The sequence below is a fragment of the Eulemur rufifrons genome, chromosome 2 (genome assembly GCF_041146395.1).
Source record: "Eulemur rufifrons isolate Redbay chromosome 2, OSU_ERuf_1, whole genome shotgun sequence".
NCBI lineage: Eukaryota > Metazoa > Chordata > Mammalia > Primates > Lemuridae > Eulemur > Eulemur rufifrons.
The window spans coordinates 31521148-31546929 of NC_090984.1; the positions used below are offsets into that span (position 1 = coordinate 31521148).

The 25782-nt window shown below is 37.6% G+C and overlaps 1 protein-coding gene across 2 annotated transcripts in view; it reads left to right on the forward strand.

Moving 5' to 3' along the window:
- Positions 1-1132: 1132 nt before the first annotated feature.
- HERC1 (HECT and RLD domain containing E3 ubiquitin protein ligase family member 1) overlaps positions 1133-25782 on the forward strand; it is a 193418-nt gene continuing 168768 nt past the window's right edge. Inside the window, exon 1 of one of the 2 annotated variants that reach the window (XM_069482949.1) lies at positions 1133-1255. The gene's annotated coding sequence lies outside the window, so the exon portion shown is untranslated. Of the gene's footprint in view, positions 1261-25782 lie in introns of both variants that reach the window. The other variant, XM_069482959.1, reaches the window with a different exon arrangement.

Sequence of the window (25782 nt, forward strand, 5' to 3'; positions counted from 1 at the left end):
CTTCCAGAGAGCAGACGGACCAGCTCCATTTTTTGGCTCCATATCCTCACAGTTAGTTACGAATAATTGGTACTCAGTGTAACAGAATATTTTGAAAAGTGGGAGTGTAGGAGTAAAAATAGGTACAGGGGCTGGGACTACAGGTGCGCACCACCATGCCCAGCTAATTTTTCTTATTTTTTGTAGAGATCGGGGTCTCCCTATGTTGCTCAAGCTGGTCTTGAATTCTGGGCTTCAAGTGATCCTCCTGCTTCAGCGTCCCAAGGCAAGACCTTGTCTCCGAAGAAAAAAAAAAAAAAAAAAAAAAGGACAGGAGGTGGGAGGTGGAATTATGGGGGGGATGGGATATTCATTTAACAATTTAATGACCACCTGAACCTATGTTAGGCCAGTCAATGTCCCTCCCCTCACGGGGCTTCTTTGTAGACGTCGGGGTCACGGTCAAGAATGTAAGTCACCCAAAAGACAATTTATTTCAGCGTTCCCCAGCAGAAAAGAAAACCGAGTGGCAGACCCCAGTGTTCTGGCAGTCCTGCGGCGCACAAAGACACGAATAACACGGTGGAAGTAGGTCAAGTGAGACGCTTTCATGGGATTGAACTTGACGGGCCAGAGGGCTAGCTAGGGTCCGCTATGATGGGAGATAAAGAGCGCAGCGCACCAGGTCCGCGTCGGACATAAAAAGGGGTGTGGCCCCCAACCCCGTCGCCAGTTTTTCCACGTGTCCCTTAGTCCGGCAGCACCCGGACGCGGGGCGGTGGGGTCTTCCCCGCCGACCACGAGGAAAACGGGGCGCGCCAGCTGGCCCCCAGCTCCTCACCGCCCTTTGTGAAACGCCTCCAATTGTGCCTCATCGAAGGGGTCCGGACGCCGCGGGCGGACGTCCGGACTCCGCGAAGGCTTTAAGGTGAGGGACGCACAGCAGCAGGGTGCCCCCAGAACCTTGGTTAGCTCCCACCCCCCGCCACAAATCCCATTCCCCATTTCCCTCAGCCCGCAGCCTCGCTCCGCCTCACCGGCTTCTGGCCTCCCGCGCTGGGCCCGGGGGCGGGGCGAGCGCGCCAGACTGCGCGAGAGTTCCGCCTAAATCCCGCGAGATTCGCCTGCCGCCGCTGCCGCCGCCGCCTCTTACGTCTTTCCCTTTGACAAGTCGCCGCTGCTGCAGCAAAAATAAAGGACGCGGTCGCCACAGCCGCTGCCGAGCCCGGCTCCGGTCGCTGGAACCGCGCCTCACCCCCGCCTGCTCCAGAGCCGCGTACGGTAACGCCTCCTTTTCTGTCCTCCTGGCCATCTGTGCGTGTGCTCGGTCCTTGGCGCAAGGCCGGCCGGGGCCGTTCCAGGGCCGCTGCCGAGCAGGGCTGCTGGGGTCCCGGGTGGGCAGCAGGCGGAGGCCTGAGGGAGCCCTCCCGGCGCGGTGCTGGCCCCCGGCCCCAGAGGCCTCCCGCCACCCAGGCGTCTCCGCAGCCGCGTAAGAAGCGAGCGGCCAGCCGGAGAGGGCCCAGGGACCCGCCCCTCCAGCAGCTTGCTGTACCTGTCCCCCAGCCGCTCGGTGGTCGCGTTTCTGACCTTCTCTCTCACTCTTTTATCAGCTAACGAGCGCCCCTCCCCCGACTGGCGCTTAGGCTGGGAGGCCGCAGTCCCACTCTCTGTCGGGATCCGGGTAGAGCCGCGACCCCAGTGCCCCCAGTTGCCAGCCGCATCTAGAGGGCTGGAGGTTGGGTCGATGTGTCTTTCTCCTCTCCTCTGCCTTTGGGTGGGGGCAGCTCATCGTCTGATAAACCTTCCTGTAAATCCACCGCTCCGATAAAATAACAAATTATTAAGCCTTTGCTACCGAGAGGGAAGGCGAGGCGCATTGTGTGGTCTCCGGAGTGAGATGAGGGTGATGATGACAGGAGCTGTCCCAGGGAGCATGGTGAAATCTTTTCTGTGATGGGTGGCAGGTTCCTGGGAGACACCAGGAGGACAGGAGCTGGTACCTCCTCTCCCAGGAGGTTATGTAAAAGACATGCTCTCTATCTCAGAGAGTGAATTGTCTCAGGGACAGAATTTTCTTTAGTTTTAAAAAATATCTCTAATACTTAGAAAATATGGATAACCAAATAATAGAAACAACACATCTGAACAAACCAACCTTTGTAATTCCAACTCCAGAGATAGCATTTCATGGTTAACATTTTGGTGTATTTTCAAACAGACACATTGTTTTTCAAGTAGTGTTTGGCTCGTCCTCGCATGGGACTTCCCCATTCTATATATGTTCCGAAAATGATTTGTTTTACTTGAATCATTTCTTTGGCCTGCCTGATTAAAACTGGTTACTTGTTCATTATCACTGGCTGTACTTTGTCATCACTGTCTCTTTCAGTGGGCCCTCTTCCAAAATGATTGTTAGCTAAATGGATTAAAAAGTCAAACGTTAAAAAAATAAATTATTTGGATCTAGTACATAAATATTTTTACAATTTTGCTTGCGGTGGTTGCTCAAAAAGGGGCAGTGTTTGTGAAAAGCAAAGAAACTGTGGTTATTCATAGTGGTAAGAGACCTATTTACCTCAAGGTTTTATAAAATTGATTTCTGTTGGTTATTTTTAGAACAAAATTGTTGTGACATTGTTTCGTAGTACTTTTTGTGATTAGTGTGGAATGGGTTTTTGCCTTTGATATGTATGTTTCCGTATCTTTTGTTTATACAAGCAAAATTGAGTATCCTAGGTGCCTGTTTTATGCATATACATACATATATACATGTCTGTATTTTTTACCTGTACACATTTATATATCTTGGATGTGAGTTAAAAATGTATTGTTATATTATTTGAAAACAGGCAGCATTAGGGCAAAGTACAGTCATACTATTTTCCCCAAATCACGTGTCAGGATTCTATGGCAGAATGAAATATCTAGAGAGGTTGGAAATCTGGTGGTTTTTAAAAATAGGATAGATGGTCATCTGTCTGAGGTTGTTGTTATTAGAATGGATTAAATGGCCTATTGAGACTCCTTGTAATTCTAAACTTATATGAATTTTGCTTTCCCTGAGGTTCTTACCATTTTGCTTCTTAAATTTCTAGTCATACCTTTTGCATGTGACACTTCCATTCATTTGCTGGTCATGTATTCCATTCCCAGTGCAGGCATGCTGGTGGTATATGGAGGAGAAAGGAAATGTAAACATGTCACTTAATTTTCTCATTAATATAAACATCTTCTGAAAATTCCGTTTGATTTAAAGGAATTTCTGAGAATGTGTTGTTGATTGGACTGGATTTGTTAGTAGAGGATGTAAAGAATAAATAGTAATACAATTCTAATGTCCCAAGCATTTTTTTCTCAACTAAATAGGACTAAATAATCCTTAATATTAGAAAGAATAAAAGGACCGGATACATTGAACATCTGAGCTTTTACAATTCAGATTTTTGGATCTTTAATTGATGATAATGACATTTTGGTTTGGGGTGTGGGGAAAAGTTTGTATTAGGATAAAAGCAAACTGGTGAAACAAAACTTGAATTTAATAGTTGGACAACTATATAAGAATAAGTAACAAAGTTGCTGTAATCTATTGAAGATAGTTTTTTTTTATTGTAAATAAAACTTTGCCTTAACAGACACATGAAATGTGTTGTTACAGGTACATACTGCAGATTATCATGATATTGAAAATATAAAAATTGGTCAAGTCATTTAAAAAGTTTGCAAAGCCAATAAAGTCACATCTGTCAGCATTTTTTTTTTAACTGAAGAAATTATAGTAAGGGAGCATAAAATAGGTAATTTACTTATTAGATGCTAGATATGATTTTTATGAATTTAGTTCATTCTGCTGTTACTTACTAGGTCTTCTGAATTAATGGGAATGTTAAATTCCAGATGAAATCCCTGAGCAAGGAAATATGACAGTGGCATCAGATGATTGATTGATGGATTTTATTTATTTATTTATTTATTTTTTGAGACAGAGTCTCACTCTGTTGCCCAGGCTAGAGTGAGTGCCGTGGTGTCAGCCTAGCTCACAGCAACCTCAAACTCCTGAGCTCAAGCGATCCTCCTGTCTCAGCCTCCCGAGTAGCTGGGACTACAGGCATGCACCACCATGCCCGGCTAATTTTTTCTATATATATTTTTAGCTGTCCATATAATTTCTTTCTATTTTTAGTAGAGATGGGGTCTCGCTCTTGCTCAGGCTGGTCTCGAACTCCTGAGCTCAAACGATCCGCCCACCTCGGCCTCCCAGAGTGCTAGGATTACAGGCGTGAGCCACCGCGCCCGGCCGATTTTATTTATTTATTTATTTGGAGACAGGGTCTCACTTCCCCGGGCTGGAATGCAGTGCATCCTCCCAGCTCACTGCAAACTCAAGCTCCTGGGCTCAAACAATCCTCCTGCCTTGGCCTTCTGAGTAGCTGAGACTACAGGTGCAGGCCACCATGCCTGGTTATTTTTTATATTTTTTGCAGAGATAGGGGTTTCCCTTGCTATGTTGCCCAGGCTGATCTTGAACTCCTGGCCTTAAGTGATCCTTCTGCCTTGGCCTCCCAAAGTGCCAGCATGGCGCCACTGTGCCGCCCTTATTTATTTATTTTTAACGATTTATTTTGAAATAATGTTAGACTTACAGAAAAATTGCACAGATAGCACAGAGTTCTTATATTCTCCTCACTCAGCATCCACTAATATCAACAATTTACATAACCATAGTATAATTAGCAAAGCCAGGAAATTAGCATTGGTATACTACTACTAAGCAAAGCATAGACCTTATTTGAATTTCACTAATTTTTCCCCTTAATGCCTTTTTTCCTGTTCCAGGAATTGAGAATCCCACATTTTGTTAGTTGTTGTGTTTTCCTAGTCTCCTCCAATCTCTGACAGTTCTTCAGTTTTTCATTGTTTTTTGTGACCTTGACAGTTTTGATGAGTACTTGTCAATTATTTTGTAGAATTTCTCTCTCATTTTGTCTTTGTCTAATGTTTTTCTTATGATTAGATTGAGGTAGTTATTCATGGTTTGCAAGAAAACTATAGAAGTGATGTTGTGTCCTTCTCAATTCATTTTATTAGGGAGTACGTGGTTTTGATGTTTTACTGCTAGTGATATTTTAACCTTGTTCACTGTTAAAGTGGCTTCTGTTGTTTCTTCACTGTAAAGTTACTATTCTTTCTTTTGTAATTGATACATATCTTGGGGGAGATACTTTGAGACTATGCAGATATACTGTTTCTTCTCAAACTTTCTCCCGTTGATTTTAACATCCATTGGTGGATTTTCTCTGCAACAGTTATTACTGTGGCGTTCCGCTAATGGTGTTTTTGTATATCTCTCATTCCTTCCTTTTACATTTATTAATTGGAATTCTTCTGTAAGGAAGAGATGTCCTTTCTTCCTCATTTATTCAGTTACTTACATCAGTGTGTTTTTACCAGTATCCAGTACTATCATTATTTATTTTATTGCTCAGATTGTTCCAGTTGTGGCCATTGGTAGCCCTTTCTGTTTGGCCTCCACTCTTTTTCAAGCACTTGTCTTTTTTTTTGAGACAGAGTTTCACTCTGTTGCCTAGGCTAGAGTGCCCTGGCGTTAGCTCACAGCAGCCTCAAACTCCTGGGCTCAAGCAATCCTCCTGACTGCCTCAGCCTACCCAGTAGCTGGGACTACAGGCATATGCCACCATGCCTGGCTAATTTTTCTATTTTTAATAGAGATGGGGTCTCACTCTTGCTCAGGGTAGTTTTGAACTCCTGAGCTCAAGGGATCCTCCCCACCTCGGCCTCCCAGATTGCTAGGATCACAGGCGTTAGCCATTGTACCTGGACAAGCGCTTGTCTTATATACTGGGGCCACGGCTGTTCCATGCTCATATTTTTTTCTGCCTCAGTCCTGGAATCACCTACTTCTCCAAGGAGCTCTGGTTCCTTGTATTGGAGAATAGTATTTAATATCTAAATCTGTTTACTTGGTATGTTTATTGGGTTGTTATTACTCTTAGGCCTTCAGATGACAAAACTAGGAAATATATGTATATATACTAACCCATGCATGTGCATGCACACATTTATATCTGTATTTCTATATATGTAAAAAACCATGAGTTGATATTGATACTTTCTGTTCCAATCCAAGATCACAAAAAGGCTCATTCAACCTTCCCCTTTTCCTTATCTTTCTCTGTCAGAAACCTAGTTCTCATATACACACTTACTTCTTTCTAGAGTGCACATCAAGTGGTTATTGCTAACTCATACTCTTATGAAAAACATACTTACTAATTAGAGTATTTGTGGATAATTCATTTTGTCTTTAGCCTTACAGTATCTAGTCAAAGTACTGTTTTCCAAAGTTATTTAGGTTAGTTATTTTCTTCCCCCCTCCCTTTAGTGTGGTTATGTTATTCATCTGTAAGACAGTTAGGTTCATTTGTTACTCTTTGTATTCCATTTTGGGTTCGCCCCAATGCTGGTTGATTTTAATAATTATTATTATTTTTTGGTTTATGAAACATTATAGTTACTAAACACTACTACTTAAAAAAGTATACTCACAGAATTGTCACTCTCTCCTTATTCCTACTACATTTCTATCTCCCCACCTTTGTTTCTGCCTCTTTCCCATGCCTTATAGGTAACCAGTCTTTTTAGTTTCTAGTTTTTCTCTTCCTTTATTTCTTTTACACAAACGAACATGTACATATGTGTTTCTTGTATTCTTTTCTTTTTTTTGGCATACAATTTTGTATTGATATACAATTCACATATCGTAAAACTTACCCTTTTAAATGTACAATTCAATGGTTTTTTAGTATATTTACAAGGTTGCACAACCATCACCACTATCTAATTACAGAATATTTTTATCACCCCAAAAAGAAACCTTGTGTCTATTAGCAGTCAGTCACTCCCTGTGTTTTCTTTCCAATCTTCTGTCTGGATGCATTTGCCTGTTCTGGACTTTTTGTGTTAATGAAATCATATAATATGTGGCATTTTGTACTTGGCTTCTTTCATTTAGCATAATTTTGTCAAGGTTCACCAATGTTGTAGCATGTATCAGTACATCATTCCTTTTTATGGCTGAGTGATATTCCATTGTATAAATATAGTATATTTTGTTCATCCATCAATTGATGGACATTTGGTTTTCCACTTTTTGGCTATTACGAATATTGCTGCCATGAACGTGGACATGCAGTTTTTTGTGTGGACATGTTTTCATTTCTCATGGTTATACCTAGAAGTGGAATTGCTAGGTCCTATGATTACTCTAGTTTAACTTTTTGAGGAAGTGCCAAACGGTTTTCCTATTCCCTTCTTTTTTTACACGAAGAATATATTATACTCTTTTGTACTTTTTTCACTGAACAGTATATTCTCGAAATGACTCCAAATCAGTTCATTCTTTTGAAGAAATTTTCTTTTCATAGGCTTCATTCTTTTTACAGCTGTTAGTATTTAACTGTGTAAATGTATCTTATTTAACCATTAGTCTCTGTGTGGGCATTTAGGTTGTTTCCTATATTTTGCATTGTGAAGAATGTTGTAATAAATAATCTTTGCCATATGTATTTTAGTAATGTTAGAGGTGTATCTTCAAGGTAGATTCCTCTAAGTGGGTTTGCTGAGCCAAAAAGTGTACATGTGGTTTTGGTAGGTATTCCCAAATTTTCCTCCACAAGTGTTGTACCAGTTTGCATTCCTGCGAGTAATAGAGCACCTATTTTTCCCACAGCCTCACCAACAGAATGTGTTGTCATGATTTTTAATTTTTTTTTTTTTGCCAGAGATAAGTCATTTAAAAATTGCTTACTAGTTCTTCCAGTGACCCTTTGTGGAAGGGAACTTAATACAGGTGGTTGGTGGGTTCTTACAGCTTGAAAATGAAATACATTGTCTACCCACCAATATTACACTTATGCATGTAGGTTATTACGTGCAGGTAAAATTTATTACAATGCAATTTCTGGCCTAGTGAAGATTTTTCATTTGAAACCTTTTACATTTAATGGAGGTGCTGCATTGAGTCGTAAAACCTGGGCTGTGAAATATTTGTGGAGTTTAATAAAGGTTAACAAATTGTAAGGAGAATATTTCTTCCTCTAGAATATGTATGCCATAGGAATTACTGGTTCACATTGTATGCTAGTTATTATGATCAGTATACAAAGTAGATATTGATACCCCCGGTGTCAATTTTGACCAGTAATGGTAATATCTGGAACTGTCATAGTTCCATAAGGAAGAAGGACAATCTTAATAAAGATGAAACTGACAGTTTAAAATTCTGGATTAAGGTAATCCTATCAGATTTCATTGGTGACAAGAAACTAAGACAACATGAAACAATCCCCATCTTATAGGGTAACAAGTTCTATAGTTACAAGCAAGGCTGGTAATTTAGGTTCTTTCCCAGAAGGGACACTGCTCTAGGTGCTTAAAACACATTAATAAAAAAAATCAAAGATTTTTGCCCTTGAGTAGCTTATATTCTAGTGGTTTTCTGATGAAGTGATGTTCCCAGGAAGACAGATTGTGAGTGCTGATTGTGAATGGAACCAGTAGAGGTCTTGTGTTGTCTTAAAGTAAAATCACCTTTGGTGCTATAAAAACCTCAAATAACACTTGATCTTACTGGTTATAAAGAGAAGCCCATGAAAAGTCACAATGGTAACCTATGTTGTTCACCAATCTCTTCTCTCTCATTTTATTTATTTATTTCAGGTTTACTTATTTATTGTATAAATTTAAGGTGTACAACATGATGTTTAGATATACATATATATAGTGAAATGATTCTTACAGGTAAGCAATTTAACATACCCATCTTCTCACATAGTTACCTTTTTTTTTTTTTGCTGGTGTTAAGAACACCTAAAATCTTCTCTCTTAGAAAATTTCCAGTATACATTATTGTTAATTATAGTCCTCATGCTGTACTTTAGATCTCTAGATTTATTCATCCTATGTAACTGCAACTTTGTCCCCTTGACCTACATCTTCTCCCACTCCCTAACTGTTCTATTCTCTGTCTGTATATTTGACGTTTTTTTAGATTCCACATATAAGAGAGATCATGCAGTCTTTTTTTTTTCTATGTCTGGCTTATTTCACTTAACATAATGTCCTTCAGGTCCATCCATGTTATAAATGGCAGGATCTCCTCTTTAAAAGCTGAATAACGTTCCACTGTGTGTGTGTGTGTGTGTATGTGTGTGTATCACAATTTTTTTTCTAGTCATCTATTGACAGACATTTAGGTTGCTTCTGTATTTTGGCTAGTGTGAATAATGCTGCAGTGAACATGGGAATGCAGATATCTCTCTGATGTACTGATTTCATTTCCTTTGGGTATATACCCAGAAGAGAGATTGCTGGATCATATGGTTGGTTTCTTTTTAATTTTTTATGGAAAACATTGTTTTCCGTAATAGCTGTTCCAGTTTATATTACCACCAACAGTGTACAAGTATTCCCTTTTCTCCACACTCTCACCAATGCTTGTTAGCTCTTGTGTGTTTTTTTTTTTTTTTTTTGCACAGCACTTTCAGGATTGTGAGTTATCTCTTTTTGATAATAGCCATCCTAACAGGTATGAGGTGATATCTCACTGTGGTTTTGATTTGTATTTCCCTAATGATTAGTGATGTTGAGCACCTTTTCATGTACTTTTTGGCCATTTTAATGTCTTTTTTTGGAGAAATGACTACTCAGGTCCTTTGCTTATTTTAAAATCAGGTTATTTATTTTTGTTTTTGTTTGTTTGCTGTTGAGTTGTGTTAGTTCCTTACGTATTTTGGAAACTAACCCTTTATCATATATATGTTAATACACAGTTTGCAGATATTTTCTCACAGTCCATAGGTTGCCTTTTCATTTTGTTGATTGTTTCCTTTTGCTGTGCAGGAATCTCTCTCATTTTAAATGATTCCTAATAGAAGTAATGGAATAATAATAGTGTTTTTTTTCAACTAGGGTTTCATGAGAGAATCAAACCCTAATGCTCTAAAACACCTGGACATTTGTTGTATGTAGAGATTTAACTTCATTCCAATGCATCTAGAATGGCACTAGTTATATACCATCCTTGAGAGAATTGAGAAAATAGTCACTCTATTGTTTGAGTTTAGATGATGAGTCCCAGTTGAGAAAGGTCATCGGCTTTGTAGTAAGGTAGGTCTGTTTTTTTTTCTTTTCTCTTTTCTAACTCTATCACTTAGCAGAGTGATATTAGGCACGTCTTAATCTCTTAGCCTCAGTTTCCTAATTTGTGAAATGGGAATAATAATAGTTGCTACCTAGTAGGATTAAATTTAAAAAGTCTTCCCTATCTACATTTTTTGTTTTTTGTTTTTTTTTTTTTTGAGACAGGGTCTTACTCTGTTGCCCAGGCTACAGTGCATGGCATCATCATAGCTCACTGCCTCACTGCAACCTCCAACTCCTGGGCTCAAGTGATCCTCCTGTCTCAGCCTCCCCAGAAGCTGGGACTACAGGCATGTGCCACCACACCTGGCTAATTTTTCATTTTATTTTTATTTTTTATTTTTGTAGAGATGGAGGTCTCACTGTTTTGCTCAGGCTGGTCTTGAAATCTGGCCTCAAACGATCTTCCCAGCCGGGCGCGGTGGCTCACGCCTGTAATCCTAGCACTCTGGGAGGCCGAGTTGGGTGGATCGTTTGAACTCAGGAGTTTGAGACCAGCCTGAGCAAGAGTGAGGCCCCGTCTCTACTAAAAATAGAAAGAAATTATCTGGCCAACTAAAAAAATATATAGAAAAAATTAGCCGGGCATGGTGGCACATGCTTGTAGTCCCAGCTACTCGGGAGGCTGAGGCAGTAGGATCGCTTGAGCCCAGGAGTTTGAGGTTGCTGTGAGCTAGGCTGACGCCATGGCACTCTAGCCCTGGCAGAGCGAAGACTCTGTCTCAAACAAACAAACAAACAAACAAACAAAACGATCTTCCCACCTTGGCCTGAGATTATAGGCATGAGCCACCACACCTGGCCCCAGTTACATTTATCTAGTTTTGTGGTTTTAAATACTGTCTATATGTTGATTGACTCACATTTATGTCTTCAACCCAGACCCCTTTCCCAAGATCCAACATCATAATTTATCTGTTTATTCCACACCTCATTTGGCTGGCTAATAGGCATCTCAAACTAAATTTGTACAACATAGGAAGGTGCAATTCCTATTCTGCTCTTAGAGAATCCAGTCTTAGTAAATGGCAATACCATTCAGCTAGTCACTCAGGTCAAAATCCTGAGTGTCATCTGCGATTCTTCTTCTTCTTCTTCTTTTTTTTTTTAATACCCTATAACAACCAGTCCATTAACAAATCCTCGTGAATACATTTCTAATTTGATCACATTTCATTATCTCTACCTAATTATCCTGGTTTAAACCACCATCATCTCCTGCTTGAGTTAGTTACAATAGTCTCTCTTCTGGTTTCCCTACTTTCTCACTTGACCTCCTATTGGCCATTTTCTACTTCATAGCTAGAATGATCTTTTTAAATGTCAATCACTCTGTAGCTTAAGACTTTAAATGACTTCCTTTTACAATTAAAATAACAGCCAGATTCCTAGCCATGGCCTATGAAGTCCTACATGATGTTGTCCCTGCCTGCCTCTCTCCCTGTTTATTCCATGCCTGCTACACTAAACTTCTATATTCTTTGACTGTGCCAGGTACATTCCCAGGGCTTAATACTTATTTTTCCCTGTTTGGAGTGCTCGTCCCTCAGGTTTGTTTGACTGCTGGCTCCCTCACATTATTTGGACTTCTGCTTAAAGATAGGTCCTCTTTAGAGAGCTCTTCAGTGATTGTGTTATAGAAAATAACAACCACCCCCCCCACTCTCTTTGTCTCTCTTGCTTTATTTTTTATGGCACTTAGTGCTTCCTGAAATTTAATTACTTATTTGTCTGCCTGTTTTATTTGTCTTCCTCACTGGAACATAAACTCCATGAATGCAGGAACCTTGTATGTCTTGTTCATTCAAGTGCCTAGAAAAGTCCCTGGCATGTAGTAAGCTAGGGGTGCAGCACCAGAAAGTTATCTGTGGTTTTTTTTTTTTTTTTTTGAGAAAGTTATCTGTGGAGTAAAATTGTCTCTAAATTAGATTAAGTGATTCTACCTTTTTCAGAGTTTAAGCTAAAGGAGAACTATTAAGTCAGTTAAACAATACTGAATATTTTACATTGGGTATTTACATGTGAAATGTTAGGATTTAGAATTTATTTATTTATTTTTTTTAGAGGTAGGTCTCACTCTGTTGTTGACTAGGCTGGAATGCAGTGGTGCGATCATAATTCACTGTAAACTTGAACTCCTGGGCTCAAGAGATCCTCTTGCCTCAGCCTCCCACGTAGGTAGGACTATAGGTGCCAGTCACTACACTTGGCTAATTTTTTTTTTTTTTTTTTTAGAAATGAGGTCTGGCTATGTTGCCAAGGCTGGTCTTGAACTCCTGGCCTCAAGTGATCCTCCTGCCTTAGCCTCCCAAAGTGCTGGGATTACAAAAGTGAGCCACTGCATCCAGTCTCAGGATTGAGAATTTATAACATGATAAAGAGCATATAATTGGTCATAGCATGTGCTAAGTAAGATGTAAAAAACAAACTTGAATTTTTAACTCTTGTGCTTGTTGCAAGTATTTAAGGTACTCTTTGGTTGTCCCTTAATTATGATGGTAAGGATGTTAATGTAGTAGTAATATTTGCTCTTGCTTTTGGCAAGTTATTTTTCCTCACTGTAAACTCCTGATTTAAAGCCTTTGTTGATTTTGATTTTTTTGCCTGACCTTTTTTAAAAAAACTAAATATAGTTGTATTCATAGAAGCACTTTAAAATTTTGCCTTATTTTAAGACCTTAGTCACTATACCATAAAACTCTTTGGTCATGGGTGATTTTATGTGATACAACTCAAGTAAGCAGCCTTGCTAATCAATGGTATTGTAATTAAATGGATAACCTAATGTAGAACTAGGAAGATTATATTATCTATGTGTTAATATGAATTAAAAGTATGTGAGGGCCAGTATCTTTTATGTAAGGTATTATTGAACTTTCTTATGCAACCAAGTATCTAATCATATATAATGAAATTTTGTCAGTAATGGGATCATATTTATGCTTTCTCAGAATTGCTCATTGTTTTGGGAAGAATGAGTAATGGAGAATGATGGAGAGATTTGTGTAATTTAGTAATGGTGGTGTTATGGGGGAGTAGACAGATACACATATAAAGGAATAACATTAGCAAACACTTATTGAGCATTTACTGTGCAGGTATTGTTCTAAGCAATTTTTTGTATTATTTTTTATTTTATTTTTAAATTGACAGATAAAATTATATGTATTTCTCATGTATTAATACTACATGATATTTTGAAGTATATATATGTTGTGGAATGACTAAATCTAGCTAAGTAACATATGTATTACTTCACATAGTTATCATTTTTGTGGTGAGAACACTTAACATCCACTCTCTTAGCATTTTTCTATGTATTGTTTAAAACACTTTTAAACCTATCAGGTAAAGCCTTATTTTGCAAATAAGGAAATTGAAGCACAGAGAGGTTAAGTAGCTTGCTCAAGATTACACAGTTAGTAAGTGATGCAGACTGGATGAGAATTCAGAAATGAAAGGGATATTGGTGATTGTTGGGGGCAGAACATAGAAATGGCCATCCTCAATGTGACGGCTTTGGGTAACCTAAAATCCCATCCAAGTAGTGTTGTGTGAACAGGACCATTCTATGTAGGTGTTTCATGGTGACAGTTGAGTCAGAATTTTAGGGGTTACATATTGCTTTGATTTCTTAAAGAATGTTTCTTGTTCTGTTTTGCCACGAAGAAGAATACATGCTAGAAAAGAATGGTAACTGGTATGTGAAGATTAAACTTTGCTATAGAAAAGTGAATATTCGTGAAACTTTATGCCTTGAAATATGAAGCTTTTCCTGGTAGATTTTGAAAGTCAATGATATTATATTAAGGAGCAAGGTTAAGCAAACTGTCTAGTATACAAACAAATAGAGAAATAATAGCTTACATTTATTTATAGCTTTTTAGTTTACAATAATACTTTTGTAAAGATTTTCTCAATTAATCTTCATAACACCTCTGTGAGATAGGCAGATATTACTCTCCTGTTTAACGTGTTAACTGCCATGTGAGTTGTATTTAACTCATGCTAGTTTTGAGGCTGGGGCCTCGTGAAGCAAAACCTAGGCAAAACCCTGCAGTTGGTTTGTGAAAATCTTACTTGTTGATGTTATCATTGTTACAATTAATATGGACAAATTAATTCTAAAAATGTGGATTAAATGAATAGAAGTCAATAAATTTCATTTTTTCATTAAATTTTTCATTAAATTAGAAAGCATCATTTTGTTTTTGAAGTTTTTATTCTATTTTCATAATAAAACACTGTGGCCCCAAGGAAAATGTTTTTTTTTTTTTTTCCCCCTAGAGTGGCAGTCAGTGTGTTAATAAACTTCCATAGAGAAGAGAGGGAGCTGCCTGAGGGATGAGCACCTGAATAACCTCAACCTCTAATTGTCCTTTTTTATGACCTGAGCATAAAAGTTGCTATTTCTTTGTAAAACTGCCAGAGTGTGAGTGGTGGACTTCTACTTTATATAGCATTGCAGGCTTGATCTTTAAAATAAGTAATTGGAAAATGGCTTAATGAAAGCAGAAGAGATACGTGGCGTTATGAATGGTCCAAGATGACCTATTATAATTGGCACGTTCTTAAATAACGTTTGTTATACTAAAAGCCTTGGCATTTTAAAGAAATGTCTTTTAGGTTAAAACTAATTCTAATAGCAACACTTGTAATATCTTTTAAACCAATATTTTAATTCAAACCTTCTACTACTTAGGCTGCAGTAATACTGAGGTAGTTTTTATTGTATAGTAGATTAGCATAGAGGAGGAGGTCTTTACTTTATTAAAGTCAAAAAAGAAAGTGGAGTAGCTTCAGAAAAGGCAGATATAATAATGTGTAGCAGTAGTGAAATGCTGATAAAAGTTTAGTATGTCTTGGTTTTCCGTTGTTCATTTTGAAAATAGTTGAATGGCTTTATTTAATTTAAATTGGTCTAAGATATTAAGGACTTTTCAAAACTCTTAATGGTATGCTGTATAAAGGAATAAAGTCAGGTGCAAATTCACAGAATCACTTAGCTTTAAAGTAATTGATTGACAAAATGTGACTCTGTTTTGCAAAAATCGAAGGAATTGCTGAATATTTTGTATTCTTAAATTCGTATTTAAGATGTATTTTAGTTCTCTCAATGTTATTTTCTTTTTTCATGGTACTCTTGTGCTGCCTCCTTATCGCCACCCCCCTCCTTCTTCATCTGCCATCTGTTGGTTTGGCTCCTTATTTCAGAGTAGGCAGGCAGGAAAGGGTTTTTGTACACAAGATAAAACTAGTCCTGTTTGGGAGCTCAGTGAGCTGGACTGTTTATGCAGTAAGTCTGCTGACGATAAATTCCAGAAGTATTAAAGGCCCATAGGACTAGAAGGATAGCGATGACTCTGCAATATTGTCTGCAAGTTTTTTCTGTGACTGTTGTTTTATTTAATAAATAAAAATTTAAAAATAAATCGTACATAAGCACTACATTTTTTTCTACAGAACGCTATAAATTGGTTAGGTGCTGTTAACAGACGTGTAAATAAGGGTAATTACGTAGGAGAGTTTAGCATGTTGATTGCTTGTGAAATTCATGTCAAATGAGTCCTTATAGTACTCTATAGATTTAATTTGATCCTAAAATATGCTGATATACATTTCAAATATATATTAGTATAAAAGTAGTGAGAATAGTATAAAGAACTCCCATGTACCCAGTATGGAGCTTCAAGAATGACCAATTCATAGGCAGTCTTGATTCATCTATATTTTTATCAACCACCCTTTGCCCCCAGGACCTGGATTGTTTTAAATCAGATCCCAGACATGTAATTTGTATATTTCAGACCACTTAGTATTGATTTCTAAAAGATAGTCTCTCTATCTCTCTCTTTTTCTCTTTTTATAATGTAACCATAATACCGTTATCATACCAAAAACATTTTATGGCAAGTTCTTAATATCATCAAATATGTAATCAGTTTTCATATTTCTGATTTATAGATAGATACAGATATTAATATATAGTTTATTTGCTTGAAGTGTCATTCAAATAAGGTCCATACTTTACAATTGTTTGGCATGTTTATTAAATCAGTTTTAGTGTTTAGACTCTCTCCAACAGTTTTTTTCTTCTTTACAATTTTTTTTAATTGAAAGAAACCAAGTGGTTTGCCCTGAGAAGCTTGCTATGTGTCATTTGCTGATTGTATCTCTGTAATGTCATTTAACATGTTCTTTTATCTCTCAAATTTCTTGTAAATGGTAATTTTTTTTTTTTTTGTAAGAGTACTTCATAGGAGTAGTTTGTGTTTCCATCAGGAGGTACTTAAGGTCTTATCTCTCTTTCTGATGTTAGCAGCTATTGATGATAATTGCTTAGATTTATTAATTTGTCAGGGATTGCAAAATAGTGAAATGCTATGATTCCTTCTTCTAATGTTAGATGCCATTTCAGAAAATATTTCTTCAACACTGTAAGTTGTATATTTAGGGCACTATATTTATGCCAGCACTAATACTAGGGTGATTTGATAATGTTCTGTGGTGGAATTCCATTAAGGGAAGAGTGAAAGTCCTCATTATTGAAAATTGAGAGAAAATTTGGGAATATTGAATAAATAGATTTGCTCAAAGGACATTTAGCCAATAAATAGGTTAAAATCCCATCATGAGGTAAATACCTATCACCTAGAGCATGGAGCTGGTCGTTGGTGGTTTTCCTTTTTAAGAGGTCGATGAATATGAATTCAGAAATTTCAAGCCTGGGTGCAGTGGCTCATGCTTGTAATCTTAGCACTCTGGAAGGCCTAGGTGGGAGAATCCCTTGAGCTCAGGAGTTCAAGACCAGCCTGAGCAAGAGCGAGACCCTGTCTTTACTAAAAATATAAAAAAAATTAGCCGGGCAACTAAAAATAGAAAAAATTAGCTACATGGTGGTGCACGCCTGTAGTCCCAGCTACTCAGGAGGCTGAAGCAGGAGGATCACTTGGAGCCCAGGCGTTGGAGGTTGCTGTGAGATAGGCCGACGCCACGGCACTCTAGCCTGGGCAACAGAGTGAGACTGTGTCTCAAAAAACAAAATAAAAACCAAATTCAGAAATTTCGGAAGTGATTTATGCAGGGCAGCAGTTATTAGTGTCTTTTTTTTTTTTTTTTTTTGTCCGAGACAGAATCTCTCTCTGCTACTCTGTGTAGAGTGTAGTGGCATCATCATAGCTCACTGCAACCACAAACTACTGGGCTCAAGCAATCTTCCTGCCACAGCCAACCAAGTAGCTGGGACTACAGGCATGTGCCACCATGCCGGGATAATTTTTTTTCTTTTTTTCTACTTTTGTTAAAGACTCGGTCTTGCGTTTGCTCATGCTGGTCTTGAACTCCTGACCTCAAGCAATCCTTGCGCCTTGGCCTGCCAGAGTGCTAGGATTACAGGCGTGAGCGACCACACTGGCTAGTTATTAGTTTCTTGAGCCAGATTTCTCAGCATGAACTTGGAAACAGACTTTGTGTGTGAATCAGATTAATAAAATATTGAGTTTATATAACGCAGCATATTTTGTATTAAAGATTGTCAAAGGACTGGAGCAGCAGCATTTCCCAATGTGGCTCCTTGTATCCTCTCTTGGAATGTCATAGTGCATGTTAACATGTCAAAGACTTAGAGTAAAGAAACCTGTTTAATATTAACTCAGCATTTTCTAAATTTCTATGATCACTGAACCTTTTTTTCCTTTTATGAAATCTTGAGGAACTAGTGATCTGAGGAATAAATTTTGGGAAATGTTGGAGCAGAGGATTTGAAAAAAGAGTGAAGAAAAATACCCAATGATGAAGAGTTTGTATGACTTTACTACAGTGATATGGAAAAATTTTTGATAGGTGAAAATAAGACATTCTTCAGTGAGAAAAAACAAGAGGGAAATGTTGGTTCTTTGTTTTATCTTAGCCTGTAAGCATTATACTTTCAGAGAAGCAACATTAGAAAAGGACTTGGATCACTATATAACATTTACTATATTCAGACACTGTTTTCAGTACTTTACACAACAGCAGGTATACTGTTATTATCCCTGTTTTACAGATGAGGAAACTGAGATGCAGAGAGATTTAAGTAAATTGTTCAAGGTTACATTGTAGAACTGGTGACATAGCAGAAGCAGCATTTGAACCTATACAGCCTGCCTCTGGAATCCATGCACATAGTCACTACTCTACACTGCAAGATATGGAAGGTAGAGAGCATGAAATATAAATTAGATTATGAGGGGATTTAAAGTCTGTTTGGAGGGAACAGACACATTTTCTTTAACTTTCAGGCAATTAGAGCCATAAGAGACGAATGTGGAGAGTTGGTTATGCCCTAGTGAAGATAGAAAGCATGAAGACCCAGGAACCATTGTCCATAAAAAAAGGTATACCTCCAGAGGAGGTAGTTTAGATGCAGGTAGAAGGCTCAGTTAAGGGGACACTGTTAATACCAGAATTTCAGATTTAGAAATGAACTGGAGCTAATTTAATAGGACACCTTCATTTTATATATGAGAAGATACGCGGTTTGTTCATGGAGTTGTAGTAATAGTCACAGCTCACATTAATACATTGCATGAAAGTGCTTTCACATAGATTCTAATTTGATCCTTTTAACAACTTTGAAAGGTAGATAGGAAGGTTCCATATTTTCCACAGCAGAGCTGGTTCTTGAATTTAAATTTTCTGCATCTTAAAAGCTAATTTTCCTTATACAACATTACATTGTCTCAGTTCTTGATGAATAACGTACATCAGAGAAGAGTAGTGCATGCTTTTGAAAGGAATGAGGATTTGGGTCAGAAAGAAAGCTTACATTTTAGCAAATAGAAATAACTCCCTCCTAAGTGTAAAAAGTAATATATATTTGTTGTAAAAAATAATTTTAGATATTAATAGTATAGAGAGATGTAAAGAAAAAAGTGAAAACCAACTGTAATCCCACCACAAGATTAACCACTGTTATGTGTAGTTCTCCAGATTTTTTCTTGGACCTGTTTATATATTGAGAGAATTTTTTCGAAATTCTCAGTATATTGCTCTATAAACTGAAATACTCTATTCATAAAAGAAGACATTGATAGACATTTGGTGTTTTGCCTGTACCCCAGTAAAAAGGCATTTGCAGGGACAATAGGCATAAAATGGTAATGTCCTGGGTAAAATGGGATATATTGTTCCCTCCCCTAACCTCCTATACTAATAGCTGACTTGTTAGTAAAGGCTTGTTGAGTAACTAAAAGAACATATTTGGGGATATGTTAATTTAAGGAGACAGTAGTATAAAGCTTCGTTTTATTGTTTTTCTGTAGACTTTGGAGTTTATTGATTATTTTGTAATTTGATAGCAAAAAAAACCCTTTTATACTTTCCTACATTGCATTAAAAGATAAGTGACTCCAACCTTTTTAAGTAAACATTAAAAAGAATGAAGTGTGGCTCTTCTGGAGCACTCTATATGTGGGCTCTGTGCGTGTGTGTGTGTATGTGTGTGTGTGTATGTGTAAAGCCATCTCTGATTATCAGTACTGTTGGGAAGGTGGGAGGGGAAAGGAGCCTGTTGTGTTGTGAGATGAATTTTTGTACTTGAAGTCCATTCTCAAGGAACTGCCTGTAGATTCTTTAACCAATCTTGCTTCCTGATTTATGGGCAACATCTAGTAATTTGCTTTGTTAATCATTCTCTCTGCCCAGGCAGATTTTTGGGATGGTCTTATTTTAAAAATATTTTCCTTTTTGAGGTTTGGGTTATATTTTATTTATGTATCTCAGCATTTCCTTGTTGGTTCTAAGTTAATGGTAAGGCTTATGTTTTTAGCTATTCTAGTTCCTTTGCCTTTCTATATAAATTTTAAAGTAAGCTTGTTTATAACTAAAAAAATCTTTCTGGGATTTTGGTAAGTATTACATTAAATCTATAGATCAATTTGGAAGAGAATTGACATTTTTGTATAATATTTAGTCTTCCAATCTAGGAACATGGCATGTCTCTCCACCTGTTGATTTCTTTCATCAATGTCTTGTAATTTTCAGCATGTAGATCTTGCACATGTTTTGTTAAATTTGTACCTAGGTATTTATTTTATTAAAAAAATGTTTTAAAAAGTGTTTGTGAAAGTATAATGTACACTTATAGAAGTATACATATTGCAAGTGTATAGCTTCATGAGTTCTACAGGCCTGGGCTTATTTTCATATTCTTCCTATTTTCTGTCATCCTGAGAGATTTTCAGGAGGGAGTTAGGTAGGGTTCAAGATGAGGAAACATTTCATACAATTTCCTCCTGAGTCAGGTCTTCATAGTGTGACTTCAGTGTTTTGTGTAAAAGTTAATTCTCAAGGCAATAGACATATCCAAATCAGTTTGGCCGTTTAGATTTTCCCTGCTATAACTTACCTCCAGTCCTGTTAAAATAGACATTAGATGTTTTCTGACATAGAAATTCATACTATTTTAAAACATTGAAGATGTGGGTTGAAGATTTAAGAGATGGAAAGTTCTGTTTTCCCATAATTTTAGTGAACCAAGCTATTCTGTGCGCTTTAGCTTCCTTTTGTGTAGTTTGTACAAAGCACAAACTTAAGTAAACTTGTCATCTTGCTGTCTGGCTTTTCTCTTACTTGTAGGAAAGGTAGGCAGCTTAGCATCTACGTTTTTCTGCCAGCTCATTTTTGAGTGAAAGCTACAAATATAGTTCTGAATTTATAGAGATGGTATCACTTTAATTACTTAAAGGAAAATGATTATGTCACAAGGAAATTAGAAGTGAAATTTGCTTACTACAGATACTCCTGGGAATAAATGAGTTTATTACATATCCTCCATCAGGAATAACATGGTCAATAAAGGAAAAACCTTACTTACTTAACTCCTATGTATACTTTTATTGTAAAAGATAATTTTTTTTTCGCTTTCTTCTTTATATTGTTGGGGTTCAGCTGTGCCTGTTTCAGCTGTGTCTACCTTCCTCCCCAAACTTTGATTTTGAAAACTTCTCAAAGTTATAGAAAACTTGAAGAATACTGCTATGAACATCCATATACTTTTCACCTAGATTCACAAATTGCAACATTTGCTGCAACTGCTTTTTTCACTTCCCTAAACACACATAAACATTTGCTTTAAATGAGAGTTGTAGTCATCATGATATACTCCATACTCCCCCAGTACATTGGCCTGTGTCTCCTAAAAATAAGGACATTCTCCAACATAACCACAATACCTTTATCACACCTAAGGAAAATAACATTAATTCATTATCACCTAATATGCAATGTTTGTGTTTAAATTTTTCTCATTTCCCACATATATTTATAGTTTTTTTTTTCTGATCCAGGATCCAATTGCATTCACATATTGATTTTGGTATTCATGTCTCTTTAAATCTAGAATAATGCTCTATCTTTTAAAAAATGACAACTTTATTGAAGAATCTAGGCCAATTGTCTTATACAGTGTCCTACAATCTGAATTTGTTCCTTGTTTCTTTAAGATTATATTCAGGTTAAACATTTATTGCATTAACACTATATAGGTGATATTTTGTACTCCCTGCATCACCTCAGGAGGCACTTAATGCCATTTTCTTCTTTTATAGGTGATGCTAAGTTTGATTGCTTGTTTAACATGGCGATTACCACCAGACTGTTTCACTGTAAATGGACACTTTTTTCCCCTTTATAACTTACTAGTGAGCCATCTAGGGGGTGGTATTTTGAAATTATGTGAAAATTGTCTCTCCCACAACCCTTTTCAAGTGATTTTAGTATCTGTGGAAGATTATCCTTGCCTGAATAATTTTTTTTTAATAAAAAAAATCCTTGACTGGGCACAGTGGCTCACATCTGTAATCTCAGTACTTTGGTAGGCCAAGGCAGGAGGATCACTTGAGGCCAGGAGTTCAAGACCAGCCTGGGCAACATAGTGAGATCCCATTTCTACAAAAAATTAGAAAAAAAAATTAGCCGGGTATGGGGGCATCCACCTTTAGTCCTAGCTACTCGAGAGGCTGAGGCCGGAGGATCGCTTGAGCCCTGGAGTTGGAGGCTGCAGCGAGCTATGATTATGCCACTGCACTTCAGCCTGGGTGGCAGAGCAAGACCATGTCCCTTAAAAAATATCCTTAAGCAATATGTGCACATGGTAAGAAACTTGCATACTATAAAGGGGAGTTTACAGCCAAAGATATGCCTCCCTTCCATTTTCTATCTTCATTTTTCTGGTTTTTCCCAGAGTTAACTGTTAGCAGTTTCTTGTATGTCTTCTCAGATTCTCAACTACTCTAGTCATGCATTCATATATATATATCCCTTCTTTTTTTTCCTTTTTACACAAATAGCTCATTTCATGAAGCGCAATGTTTTCGAGGTCTGTCTGTTTTGTAGCACATATTGAAATTTTGTTTCTTTTTATGGCTAAGTAATATTCCAGTGTATGTATGTATCACATTTTGTTTATCTATTCATCTGTTGATGGACACTTGGGTTATTTCTGCCTTTGGCTGTTATGAATAATGCTGGTATGAACATTGGTATACAAATATCTGTTTGAGCTGGATATGTACCTCTAAGTATATGTTGCTTGGTCTGCATTTTAATGTATTTTTAACTTTGCAGTTATCATTACAATTTGATACATTCCAGATAATTGTACACCTTTCTTATTCATTTAAATAATTGCCTTGAATTCCAGTGTTTGTGTATAATTTATTTAACCAGTTTCTTATCTTGGACTTTAGATTGTTTCCTCTTTTCTTCTTTTTTCTTTTTTTTTAAGATAGAGTCTCACTCTGTTGCCCTGAGTAGAGTACTATGGCATCAGTTTAGCTCACAGCAACCTCAAACTCCTGGGCTCAAGCCATCCTCCTGTCTCAGCCTCCCTAGTAATTGGGACTATAAGCACACGCCACCGTGACCGTGCCCGGCTAATTTTTCTATTTTTGGTAGAGACGGGGTCTCATTCTTGCTGAGGCTGGTCTCAAACTCCTGAACTCAAGCAATCCTCTTGCCTCGGCCTCCCGGATTGCTAGGATTACAGGCATGAGCCACCACGCCCAGCCTGTTCCCCTTTTCTTACTTTTTTTTTTTTCTATTCTAAACAAGGCTACAATGGATAGACGGTTTCTTAGTTTAAGCAATACCTTGTTTCTTGATTAAAACTGCAGTGTGAAAATGTTGACTGAGCCTAGTGCCACTGAGCATACCTCCTAAATATCCCTAAAATTCATTTCCTCACAAGCCCAATGTACTGTTGTTATTTTATTTTAGGCCCTGATTTCTTAACTCAGCTTTTGCTGTGGCCCAGGATTGCTCTTTTGTGTCCTGGCATTCTGTTATTCTTTTTGCTCCTTTAGTATCACCCATAAAGGGTTCCTGCTCTGTAACTTTGTTATGGAGCATTATGATATTGTGTTGTAATAGCTTAAATATTTTTATCTACTTCTGAGTTCTGATTCCTTTAGAAGGACTGTGCTTTGTATTTGTAGAACTCCCTACAAGGATAAATTTTGCATATTCTTGTTAAGTTCTTAGTATTAATAGTAATAACTCAGAATACCTTTGTTAAATTAACATATAATTAGAGATTTTTTTTAAAAATGCACAAATAGGACTGACCTTAGTTCATTAGTGAATGTGAACTTTATTTTTGTTTGTTTATTTATTTATTTTTGATGAAGAGGCTAAAAGTTAACTTTGAAACTAGTTAGTGGTTGATACCATTATGTCCCCCCCAATTTCTTTTGATAATATTTTCTCTTTCAGATAATCTTTTGAATTTTATTTTTTCCCCCAAATCATATTCATACATTCATATCCTGTGATTGAGGAAGTAGCCATGGTACCTACTTCCTACATTTTTGCTATTTCTCTGTTTTTTATTTTAGGGAGCCTCATAAGAATGAGTTCTTTAAGTATAAATTGGATATATCATTGGGAGTTCAGTGAGGATAAATTTACTAAAAATGTTATAAAAGTCATGATGTAGCCTGTCCTCTATAGATGTTAGCAGATTGATGTTTCTAAAGAAGTAGGAGGAGATTTTTTTCTACAAAAAATATGATGAAGACCCTTGGCTTCTTCACTCCTCTAGAAAATCTACTTTTGCTGAAATCTAGTGTCTGGTTCATGGCCACTAGTCAGCTGCAAATTAAGGTATCCTGCATGTACTGACATTTCTGTTTGCATTTCTGGATTGATTGCATCTATTAGAATAACAGGTTGTTAAACTTGACAAGTAGATAACTTGCTTTACTCTTTTTTCCCAAAGATTCTTTCATTAAAAAGTACATTGATGTTCTAAAAAATCCCCAAGTTTGATAGCAGCCATTATTTGGAATCATTACATTAAAAACAGAATCATTAAAAACACAGTGAATTTGGTTATAGCTGCGTGTCATAAAGTTTTTGTACTGAAACATTGTAGTAATGTATTTTTATTTATTTTTGTCAACAAGAGTTACTGTATTTCTAACGTTGTGCTAACATCTATGAAGAAATACGGAAGAAGGAAGTTAAAATAGCTGATGTTACTTCCCTTTAGGGGGTATATGGTGAAAAATTAGAGATCATACAAGGTAATGCCTTAAATTTATTTTTACAGTTTTCTAAGTAGTTTCATGTTAGAGACATAGAAATTCCAAGATGAGAAAGATAGTTGATGGTTAAGGTTATTAGAACAGATTACGTTTTTGGGAAAAAAGGTAGAATTTGAATTAGTACCTGAAGAAAGTGTAGGATTTGTTAGGTGGAGAAGAATGGGTGGGCATTCCAGAGGGCAGCAGCATGAGTAAGGTACAGAGGTAGGAGTGGACAGTGGAGTGGTGGTAGGGATTGGGTAGGGGATGCCTGCCTGTTTAGCACAGAGACAGCTGAGGAACACGGGGTAGTAATATGTGACAGGTGGAGGGGACAGTTGATTGTGAGCCTTAAGCAGAGTAAGGGATTTTAAGCCTAGGGAGCTGTATCAATCAGAGTCCTGGCAGGAAATAAACAGATTAGTTGTAGAGGTTTGGGTAGGGTTAAGGAAAGCAACAGGGGATTGTGAAGTTCCCAAGGTCTAACACTATTGGAAAGCAATTAATATACTTTTAAGCCTGAGGGGGCAAGAAGAAGGAACACTGGAGACTGATGAGAGCTGGAGCTATGGAAGCTGAGCTAGTAGTTAGGACCTGTGGTCCCAAGGAAAGGGCTCTGTGAGGTGGGGAGGGTGTCAGCGAAATAAAGACTCCAATTTCCTTTTTCTTTTCTTTTCTTTTTTTTTTTTTTGAGATAGAGTCTTACTCTGCCACTCGGGCTGAAGTGCAGTGGCTCTTTCATAGCTCACTGTAGTCTCAAACTTCTGGGCTCAAGTGATCCTCCTGTCTCAGCTTTGAGTAGCTGGGACTACAGGTGTGTGCTACCACACCCAGCTACTTTTTTGTATTTTACGTAAAAACACAGTCTCCCCATGTTGCTCAGGCTGATCTGTAACTCCTGGCCTCAAGCAATCCCCCTGGCTTCGCCTTCCAAAGTGCTAGGATTATAGGTGTGCATCACTGCGCCTAACCCCCAATTTCCTTTTCTTCTCATCCTCCCATTTCCTCCTACCAGTGC